Genomic DNA, 12,159 nt, shown 5'->3' on the forward strand with positions numbered 1-12,159 from the left:
CAACTAACTTCAGGTTTCACTACTGTTAAAGGTCCAGTGTGTAAGATTTAGTTGAAAGGGATCTTTTGGCAGAGTTGAATATAAACTAATCCTAGTGATGTTTTTTGCTGTTTTCTTTATCACATGACATTACATATCATTTAGCTGACACTTTTATCTAAAGCAACTTACAATGAGTGTATTCAACCATTAAAGTACAAACCCAGAACAGCAAAAATCATGTAAGTACACTAGCTTAAAAAAAGCCAAACTACAAAGTGCTACATGTAAGTGCAATATTTTTTTGTGAGGATCGTTATGAGATCATCATCCTCATAACCAAGGTGTAGTTGGAAGACACGTGTCTCTACTCTGCGGTGGAAGATGTGTAGCCTTGTTCTACCATTTATGAGCCAGGACATCGAACAGTCGTGATTTTGTTGAGTTGCTAGCTCGCAGTGAGGGAGCAGTAAGCCGATTGGCAGATGAAGAATGGAGTGAACGGGCTTGGGTGTAAGGTTTAACCATGTTCCAGGATGTAGACTGGGCCGATCCGTTCACAGCATGGTATGCAAGAACTAGTGTCTTGAAGTGGATAAGGGCAGCCACTTGTAACCAGTGAGAGGAGCGGTCACTAGGGTGATCCCTTTTTATTTAAATACTTAATATTTACATTGTGAGCTGTTCCTCTCTACGGAGGCCAACATGTGTTTTACTGTAGCCCAAACTAAACACCTTTTGAGTTTTGATTTCAACTGAAGGTTTCCACAGGTTCTCTTTCAATTCAATTAATGAAACAGTCAAAATAAAGGTGAGAGTTGTTAGATGATCCCAGTTGAGGTCATATTCTTTTTAAACCACCACATTACCATTGTGAGGAATTCCCACTCCCACCAGCGCAAGAAAAAAAGATGAATGCTGAGTCAAAATTATAAGATACATTATTTTAACTTAAACTTCCTTTATTGATCCCACAAGGGGAAATTCTTTTTACACTCATGTTTTCATTTTATACATGCATTAACCCACAATCCCACACACACACAGAGGGCTCAAAGACATGCACATTTTGGAGAGAGATGGTAGAGTGATGGGCAGCCCCAGGAAAAGCACTCTATGAGCAATTGGGGGGTACAGTGCGTTGCTCAAGGGCACCTCAGCAGTGCCCAGGAGGTGAACTGACACCTCTCCAGCTACCAGTCCACCTTCCATGCTGGACTTGAACCGGCCACCCTCCGGTTCCCAAGCCAAATCCTTATGGACTGAGCTACTGCTGAGATACTAAGTCATGATTTTGAGTTATATGTCATTATTTTGAGAAAGTGTCTCATTGTACTGAGTTACAGTTACAATTTTTTGTGGTGTCAATGGACTCCCATACAATTGAATTCAAATGCATTTGATTATCATATTTGCCAAAGTCTATACATCCACTTTGCAGCAATATAATGTAAAACACATAAGAACAAGCTTCTATATAAGTGGTGCTATAAACCTCAGTAGATTATACGAGCCACTCTAATTGGTAATGTGAATTCATTATCTTCCTAAAATAAAGTTTAGTGTGAAAGCATGATTAAACCCCCTCTATTTTAAAGCGTCAAATCTCAAAATACATTATGTTAAGGCTCTTTACGTATAAAGGTTTAGGCACTGCAATATTACTGAGAGAAACCAACAGTTTCCTTACTGAGCAGACTCTTGGCAACAGTGGAGAGAAAACAAATTCCCTTTTAATGGTCTATGTCTAGCACTGTTGTTAGTCTGAAAGGCTGATGGTGTTGGCCAAAGGTGCTTTCGAGTCATTTAAAACTTTTCTAGGTGACCTCATCTTGAACCTGTGTCCCATGAACATTGTGTGGGTGAAAAATATCACAACTCATTGTGGCCTGTTTAATCTGTTCGTCCATCCATCCATTATCTATACCACTTATCCTATTCAGAACCGGAGCCAATCCCAGCTGACATTGGGTGAGAGGCAAGGCTGCACAGGTTGTCAGTCCATCACAGGCTTTTAAATTAATTATCCTAAATTACATGACATGTCAGTAGCTGGAGACGTGTTTTAAGACACATGAAAAGGGCAGACAGGAAATTACAGTGACCTACTATGGGAAAGTAAAGAAATGGACCGACCAGGCTGAAGATAGCTTATGTAGTAGAAAAGAAGAAATGTGTTATAGCTTTTATATAGATGAGAGAGTTTTGATGCTGAACTTGTATTAATTTTATTAGACTGGTAAGTAAGTGTTAAAACTTACTTATAGCCCATTTAAGTCAACATTTAAAACAGCACAGATTAGATGTGGGGTCCCACAAGATTCAGTTTGGGGACTCATTTTATTCTCTGGTTTACATGTTTCTCTACCCAGCTACTTTATCCATACCAAGTTTTATACCTTATTTTTTCTCATATTTTCTTTGTCATTGATAGAGCCTTAGTATTGAATCTTATAAATTAAGTACATCATTCTTAAGGAATATTACAAAAAATACAGTGATTTTTTATTTGGAAGGTGAGAATAAAAATGTTTGACACACAAAACGATTGTGCTTTTTTTTCTGTGCTGAATTTAGACATAAATATGTCTAATAAAAAAGTTAACGTTAACTCTCCTTCAGTTTCGTGGATGACTCCTTTAACTTTTTACCAACAATGAGATAAATATTGTAAGGTATGTTTTTAGTACATCTCCAGAGTCTCTAAACTGTCCATCAAATGCCAATCTGACAGGATGGTCTACTTAAATTGAGCGCTGCATTCAACCAGCTGTCAGTGACTGATAATGCCTCCGGGAACACAAACTGAAGAAGTATTTCTGCATCTGTAAGCAGTGGTGCTCATTAAATAGAGGCTCACTTCAAGGCATAGTCTGTAACTGAAATAATGTTTTATGAGACAAATTCACACACACATTCGCACATACACACAGCATCACAATACAGTCAGATTCTGCCAATATTTTCAGTAAATATTTCAGCTTTTCCTGAAAAAACATTATTTATGCAGACTGTCATAACAGATCCCAAATGAAAAGAAAAGAAAAACTGTCATTTTCACATTTTCACCCAAATCTGTGTGTGAAAAGAACACAGGCAGATGTGTGTATGTGAGTGTGTGTGGGTTTTGAGCGTGTGTGCACATGGGGGTGGTGGCTCATCACTCCTGCATATTTGTTATTTGGAAACAGTATGGTCAGCCATAAAAGGCAGGACTGTTTCCAAGGTGCCCTAGTGAGACAGAACATGGAATACTGGTCTTGTTTGTTGCACATCTCTACACACACAGATACACACACACAGGTTTTTGTGTGACCAAGCTGTGCTCTATCAGAGAAAGAAAAATTTCCATGGTGACGAGTCCAGCAAGGTCAGACACAGGAAGTGACTGCTAGGTGTTGATTGGCTGAGAGATAATTACACCTCCCTTTAAGATGATGTGCAAACAGGATTTTTTCCCCCATCTACTCGGTTTGGAAGCTGTTGTAAAGCATTATCAGTCATTTCAGCTGTATGCCTTGCTGCCCTTATTGCTTTCTTTATTCACAGTCTTGGAAGGGTTATCCTTTGGTGTAATAAATTATGCATTGTGCTTGTCTGGTATCTTAAAAATAGCCTTTGCATCAACCCACAGCAGCTCATAAAGCCACTGTCAATAGCGTGACACATCCGAGCCATCATGTTAATTAGTTGTGAAAAGCCTTTCATTTATTGGCTCTGCAAATAAAAAGGATAAATTATTTTTTCAAAGCCAACATTTAGGTTTGATGTCTGGCAGAATTTCTTTTATTTTCACCATCTCTTTAATCACAGGGCGTTAGGGATAGTGGTCTATTCCAGCATGAAATTGAAGACATTTTTTAGTAGTCCAGTCGGGTTGCTCTGGTGGCAGCCAGGGGCTTCAAAACAGAGTAGGCAAAGCCAGCAATTGCCTCAGGCCCCGAGCTGAGAGGAGGCCCCCAGGAACAGCTGATCACGTTAGTCCACAGCGACGAAAATGTGGTGAGCACCCCCTTAATTCTATGATGATGATTCTATGATATGAGTCAGATCCCTCGTAACAAGGCCCCATACCACTAACACTCTGCCAAGAGCATCATAATTTTGGTTCAAAAGTTTGGTTGAAGACTTGAACGTCTATATGTGGTATGTTTAAACCCAAAAATGAAAATTCACTCATTATCTGCTCACCACAATGCCGATGAAGAGGTGGGTGAAGTGTTTGAGTCCACAAAACACTTTTGGAGTTTCAGGAGTTAACAGCATTGCAGCCAAATCCAATCCAATTGAAGTAAATGTGACCGACTCTCCAACCTGAAAAAAACAACAGAAAAAAATAATAAAATGCCTTCATACTGCTCCTGTGGTGTCATCGAAGTGTCTGCAAGCCCAGACATTCAAATCCAACTCGGCAAGGCATCCTCTGATATCCTCCTCTATATCAGCGATGTGCTTGGATCACAGTTAGTGCTTTCTTTTGATAAGGAGTCTGGTGTCAGGTGATGAGTCTGGTGTCAGGTGATGAAAATGGGTTGTAGCCAAAAGAAAGAAAAACCCTCATCACACAGCAAACACAGCAATTCTTCCATTGTATCAAACTCTGCAGTGATCGCTGACACAAAAAATACCAGTATTTGTTATGTATATTATGTCATTGACATAATATACATTATCTTTCCATTTCAGTAATTAACTCTGCGACAAGACAAATCAACACTTGGGAACAATTTTAATTTGCCTGGTTTCAACAGCTGCAACAAGGCTCGCATTTCCAGTGGACTTGCCACCATTTCTGAAAAGAGTCAAAGGAACGAACAAGGACGTCTTTCGTTCCTTCGTTTTGGTTCTTTAAGAAAAATTAAATTCTCTTCAACATCTACCAGCTCCAACACGATCCGCTTAGTAACACTCATCATTATTCTGATGTAGAGAATTTGTAAATAAGCGGACCAGAAACCGGAAGACCCTCAACACCAACATAGAACCTCTCCCTCCACTAGCGTTTCCGTGTTGTTACTGCAACGTGACTCACACATACCTACGCACAACTATGAATCCTTGGCCCCATGCGTAGGGTATGTGGATGCTAAGTGCAAACCTACGGCTTAGCTTTGGCACAGAAGCATAAATTAGTCTTTACTCTGTGCCACTTCCTCTTTTGTGTCTCCCCATTTTAAACACATGTTTTGGAAGCTTACCGTTTTTGAAGCTTGTTAAAACTTACTATTTGCCTTTTCTTCTCTCTATCTCAAACACGAGCATTCATACGGTATGTATGAATGAGGCCTGCTAAAACTCTAAATCGTTCTCTAATTCTATCTCAAATGAAACCAGGCGTCGACTTATCTTTTAATTGCACTGCCGGCCTGTTAACTCAAATTCTCTCTCTTTTCTCCCTTGTGTCATATCTCCCCTAAATTCATTTCCTACAGTCAGGATACATCACTCTTAATCTTAAATACAGGCATACCTTTTTAATTGCATAATTAAAAGCAGGTTCAATTCAGTCTCACTCTCCATCTCTTTCTTAAAAGCAGGTATTGCAGGCACACATTTATAGACGCACTCAAGTAAGCACACATTTTAATTGCACAATAAAGCCTCTGTAAAGCACAAATGTCCTCTTCCTTGGTCTATTATATGAAGCGGAGTTGCTACAGCGCTGCAGGCAGGGTGATGGCAGTGCACAGTTCAGAAGGTCACTGAATGTGTTTGTGGGTGCGGGGCCCGGGAATGGCTGCGTTACATCACGCAGAGCGTCAGATAATGGCACAGTAACATGAATAATGCATCCCATGTTGACAAGTGGAGTGAAACACACAGAGTCTAAATATTCTATAAGGAGAGGAATTCATAGAATAGAATAGCACTTTGGGAACTAATGGGCCGTCAGGTGTCACATCCTATGATGAAGAGGCACGGGAGTGAGCGCATGTGTATGTGTGTGTGTGTGTGAATGCGATGCGGTACGCTTGCATGACCGTTCTGCTCGTTATTGTTCAATATGGGCTATAAAACTCAAAATACCTCTTTAAATGTATTCTCATTTTGGGCTTCATGCTCCTCACCCGCTTGTCAGGACGTCTGTTTTTGAAAATATTGTAAGCAGTGCATGTGCAGTATTCACTATAATTAGACTTTCAGACAGTGGAGAAATGGAGCAGACATGCTGTATGGCAAAAATAAAGCTGTCAAAATATGTCTGTACGTTTGCAAGACAGGTACATCGATTGAAAAATATTTTGACAGGAGCTCTGATTGATTTGTTTTCTGTTGTAATTGGTGGAATATCTATTCAAACTTTTTACTTCAGTACTCCATCTTGAAAAGTTAAAGTACAAAATCAGCAAAAAAAAAGTATATAAATCAGTTATAATTCAGATAGAATGCCTGCAGATCATATATAGTAATATGGGATTATTATTATTATTGATACGAGTCAACTATTGTACAGACATCATTTGAAGGATAAAGCTACTGATATTTTTCTTTCCTTGTCAATAAATGCTTAGAAAAGGCAAAAGTCAATATGTTAAGCCATCGCATACTTTCTGACTAATCTTCCTTGTCTATTGCCCCAAACCCAATTGTTGCTACTGCAGACGAAAATCAATAACACAATCATAATTTTTTTATAAACAGAATGACTCAGCTGGGGATGGTAATTTCCTGCAAACATCACTAACAGGGGACTATGTTCATCTGTGTAATACATATTTAGGACCATTAGTGTGTATTTGTGTCAGGAATGAGATGTGTGAGGGATTGATCCAAATTAAAATACAGTGTTCATGGGAATGAAGGAACAGGTCAGCAACTACAATGGCTCATTGATGTGTTTTTGATGTGTGGACAACAGTTGAGCCCTTTGGTAAAGAGTATTTCGAAATATCACAAATGCACAGAAAATAATGTAATAATCTATTGTGGGATTTTTTGGTCATGAAAAATATTAATTATATCCAGAATAACCCTGTAATGTTGTTGTTTGTTGAGATGGAGCCAGTTGTGACTATTCCAGCACACGTTTTATGAGCTGACCAAATTTGTCTGGATCTTACCCCTAACTTTAAAGCTGTGTTAACTGTGGGGGAGGTGGGCTGTAAAGAAAAAGAACAAACTGACATTTTTTACACTACATACTGATTTCATTAAACTGATTTGAAATTGAGGCCAATTCATCATTATTAACTGTTCTAGTCATGTTTCAGCTGCAGGGAAAAATGTTTTACATATCCTGTTAGATTCTACATGTTAGAGGATGAAACGCATCCCACTAAGACCCTCGTCTATAAGAGCCTGAGGCATAGCTCCTATTCATCTTTCCCCTCAAGAGGAGGAATTTCATCATTCATCCACTGATTATCATTTTAATACACTATATTCCATATGCATATGTGGGACTATCCTGGGAACAAATCCACTTACATAACCCTGCTCTATCTATCTATCTATCTATCTATCTATCTATCTATCTATCTATCTATCTATCTATCTATCTATCTATCTATCTATCTATCTATCTATCTATCTATCTATCTATCTATCAGAATTAATGTTGTACCCAGCTCACGTCCCGTCTCTTGCGTCTCAGACAGACTGACCCACTTCTAAGTCTTCACCCTGGAACAGACTGTGCCTAGAGGGGAGGCTGTCCACGACATAAGGCCACTGCAGAGCTGACTGGTTCAAGGGTTCATCTCACCGGGCTCCTGTGCCTCCCCGTCTTCCCTCAAGTCATTACGGCGGCAGATAGCAGACAGAGGGAATGGATGGGTCTCATTCCGATGCGGCGCTTCCACTTGTCTGATCATTCAAGGTCATATCGAGCAGATCAATAAGGCTACACTGATGCATGGGGAAGTGGATAACGTATGTGTGTCCGGGGGGCAGGCGGGTGAGGTGGTGGTGGGGCGGGTGCACAGACACACACCTGCACAGGGTCAGACACAGTGTGTTATCTCAGTTCCTGGATCTGACACTAGATGTCAGTGGAATGTAGCTGAGTGTGCTTGAGTCGATCACTGCAAGTTCCTTTGTTTCCTCAGTGTGCACACGGTGGAATAACAGAATACATATTTGAAGACGTGTAATGTGTTTATCTTATTACGAACCTGCCATGCAGCTGCTTCAGCTTTAGAACTTGAGTGCAACCATGATTATCATGAGGTTCAGGTCAGGAATTAGACAAAAAAAAAAAGCCAGTGGATTGTAGTAACACTTTGCTTGATGAGACAACCTCTCATGTTTGGCTTTAGCTTCCCAGACATACAACTATTCTAATCATTTCATATCAATTCTTAGGCTAATGTCGAAAAGGTCAAATGTGCTCACACAACAAAAATCAATTTTTATGCTTGTTTAGAGCTATTAAGTTGAAGTGTTTCCGCAGGCGTTTCATTTGCAGTGCACTGAAATACATATGCACTTGGTGTCTTCATGCATCAAACCCTTTTCATACAGCTGCTCCAAAGATACCTTGAATGCACCACTGGTTTCCATGAGGCTGAGTGTGTCATCAATAAGAAAAACTTTCATATAGGGTGGCGTCTTCTGTCACCTGACAAAAACATCAAAGTCACACAATCCATGTGTTTCGGTGTAACCACATAACAACAGAGGAATATTACCACAAGTAAGAAATCATTATCATATCAATAACACCATTTATCATTGATATAATTAGAGAGCTGACTGTATGTCATTCCAAACTGGCACATATAAATTCTATCCTACACCCCCAACCCCCCACCATACCTCTCTCCTCAAGATGTCATTAATGTATCCTAGTGTAATATTATCACATGGCTATATTCCTCTTCTCTATCTAATCAAATTCATCAGTCTAATAGGTCATAATTAATTGCTCCATTATTAATCGCGTGATGTCATACCTACATGCCTGCGGGTGAAATGAATTGTCTGTCACCAGGAGTGATGCATTTGGGTGCATGTCTCAGGTGTGTGTGTGTGTGCGTGCGTGATCCTAGTTTGAGCTGGTGCCCGGTGCTCAGCGGTGTCAAGCGCTCGTCAGAATCAACCATCTACAGATCAAATTTATCACTGTTCAGCGTGACTGTGTGATTGCTGCTGATTACCTCGGGGTCAAAGGGTTCAAACATCACTGAGGAGGATATTACACAGCGGTGGGACATGAATATTTAACTGTCTCATTCTGGTGATGCTCTCTCTTGGGCTAACTTGAGCCAGAGGAGATGATGATTAGCCCCGCAGACAGGGCTAATGACCTGGGATGGATTAGAGTGGAAGGCCACTGAATTTGCCAATGACATGGAGTGGACAGTCTTTATTCACGCAAAGGAGAAGTCGGGTGAGGAGGCTGGAGGAGAGGGCGTGAGCAGGAAAATGAAATACTTAAGCGTTACAATAGATTCTAATCAAATCAAACCACCTTTTTGATACTAGCTCTGGTGGAAGAAGTATTCAGACCCTTTAATGAAGTAAAAGCACCAATTCCATTACAAGTTAAAGTCATTCAGTCCAAACCTTTCTAAAGTAAAATATGTATTTTTAACTCAAAGTATGAAAAGTAAAAGCAGTAAAATGTTTTACTATTCTGTCTGACATATTTGGATATTACAGTGCATGTCTATGTTGCATTTTACAGCTGCAGATGTTTTTGAAGATGTTTAAGGTTGAGCTCATTTTAACAACTTTATACTACTGCAGTGCCTGTTCTCTTGTCCTGTGTTCATGCTCCAGATCTTCTTCAGAATTATTCCCTGTCATTAGTGAGTCCTCCTCAAACCGTTCTACAATATACTGTGTCACTTTCTGTGCAGAGCTTTTTATGAAAACAGTCTACGGTGCAGAGTGAAGTTAAAAAATCTTTGTGTGATTCCAGCCTGGTTTATCTGCAGTGAAAATAATCAATATTGTTTCTTAAAATGAAACTGAATTTGCTTTATTACAGTTCATTTGTGAGGTATATATAACTTTGTAATTCTGCTCAGTATAAAGCATGCAGCAACGATACAATCGTTGTGATTTTATATTGAACACAAAGCCAAAAAGGAAGGGATTCTGTGGATGTTGAGGGCCATGACGGAGAGCAGCACCTGTTTTCAGCATTGTGAAGATGCATTTTCCAGCTAATCCAGAGGCCTTTTAAAGGATTGATGTCTGAAAACCTAAAGGAACAGTTCATCCTTCAGCTGCTGATAAACTTAAAGACATATGGTGGTTTACACTGTCATCTGAAAAGAAACTAAAGCTCTCACACAAATTTAGTGAAGTAAAAAGTATAATATTGTTTTCTGAGATGTAGTAGAGTAGAAGTAGTTAATAAATACCAACACTAATGTAAAGTACCTCAAATGAGTACTTAAGTACAGTACTTGAGTACATGTACTTAGTTACTGTACAAGACTGGAAACTAGATGGTTTCAGCAATTACCATTGAGTGTATTTATTTTCAGTTATGACCTCTAAATAGTAGATTTAATAGTAAGTGGTGGAGTCACTGTCCACAGCAGGAATTCATAGAATAATTATGCATGTGTTTCATAAAATGTTAGTTTTTAATTGTATCTCACTGATATCAGCCTGACTGTTTATTGTTGCCCAATATTTCTTGCTGCTGCTGCACTTTTAAAGCGTTCAACTGCTTCATTTTGTTTATAATGGATCAGTTCTAAATATTGCATGTAATAGAGCAGCCACACTGAGCAGTCAGATGACAAGCTGCAGGGTTTTATGATCTGCTCAGATCACAGGCGATAATGGCCTGGTGGATAAAGGCCCAGGGCTGACTATTCATTCATTTTTAAAATCAAAACAACATACGTTTAGTTGGCAGCACTGGAAATAGTATTCTGCTAAGTCAAAGAATCTTGGATATCGAGGACTGAAATCTTAAGAGTGTTTGGATCCCAAATAAAATCTTGAAGGGAGGTAGTTATATTACAGTGGAACAGAGAATATCACTTTCATGCATTTTTATTAGTGTTGTGATTTCCCAAAGACTATGTCAGATGTGGAAATTGGCCCTTATTTTCCTAAATGATGATTCGAAGCCATTGGTGGTTGAGTTTACGGCTAGTTATAAAATTTCAAAGTGTATTACTGCAACTTCTGGCACAGGGATGTGAGAGACACACAAACAGGCCAAAACAAACACAGAGGTGCACTCTGGCGGGAGAAGTTACGACTGATGTTAGGCAAACATTACCTCAGTAAAAATTACCTCAGAGAAATGTATAGTGACATATTCATGCCCACGCTCGAATGAAAAATGCATATTTTAACCGCCTTGTCTGTGTTGGCACTGTATCATTGTCAGCCATCTGCCCCTTTGTTTCAAACAGCATTGTAACCTTTCCCAAAGAGAGAGTGTGTGTGTGTATGTGGATCTGTATATTTCTGCAAATTGGTGTGTGTGTTATCACTGGCGTGCACACATGCTTGTATATCTAACGTGTGTTGTGGCTGCCAAACGTCCATTTGGTAGGAGAGCATTGCCAAGGTGAGGTGGAGGTCAATTCTACACCGCTGAATCATTGAGCAGCACTGAGCTGAGCCACTGCCAAGGCTGGCAAAGCAGCGCATAATACAATGTCATCATCTGGGTACAAAAAAACTGTGCCGACTGCGCCTGTAAATGTTCGGGGTGAGTAAAGATTCACAGCATATGACGCGTTTTATTCAATTTCAAATAAATTTGCTGTATTTACTTTTGCCTTTCAGGCGGCCTGGTTCTCAGGCTGAGTTCAATATGAATTAAAAAAGATATTTCCTTGTCTCTTTTCACACAGAGTTGGCTGTATTTTTTTTTTCTGTGTGGGGCCAAAGATGCTCAGTCCCCACTGTGCGTTCCTGCTTTCATCCTTGGATATGATCAATAATGGATGGAACTCCCACAGCCTCGCAGGCAGGGATTGCTCGGAAAAAACTTGGAAAACCAGCCGCAATTCTGCCAGTCCCGGAGCGTTGCGCCGGAGACGGGGCCACGCATGGCCGCCAATTAGCACCAGCATTTCGCAGTCACTTGCTGGGTGTGACTGTTTAGAGGCGCGCTCAAAGACACATGCACACACACAGACAGACACTTCTTTAGAGCTGCTGACCTACTCCCCTAACCACTTTATTGATCTGAGGGCCAAAGATGTGAAAGCCTATTGAGGTCATCATTAATGATTCATCATATCCAGAAAATGTCAA

The 12,159-nt window shown here is 39.9% G+C and overlaps 1 protein-coding gene across 6 annotated transcripts in view; it reads right to left on the minus strand.

Moving 5' to 3' along the window:
• nrsn1l (neurensin 1-like) overlaps window positions 1-12,159 on the minus strand; it is a 152,699-nt gene that overhangs the window by 7,061 nt on the left and 133,479 nt on the right. For all 6 annotated transcript variants that reach the window (XM_069516805.1, XM_020090950.2, XM_069516807.1 and 3 more), the window contains one exon: window positions 4,171-4,293. The gene's annotated coding sequence lies outside the window, so the exon portion shown is untranslated. The remainder of the gene's footprint in view (window positions 1-4,170; window positions 4,294-12,159) is intronic.

This window comes from Paralichthys olivaceus, chromosome 20 (assembly GCF_024713975.1).
Source record: "Paralichthys olivaceus isolate ysfri-2021 chromosome 20, ASM2471397v2, whole genome shotgun sequence".
Classification (NCBI taxonomy): domain Eukaryota; kingdom Metazoa; phylum Chordata; class Actinopteri; order Pleuronectiformes; family Paralichthyidae; genus Paralichthys; species Paralichthys olivaceus.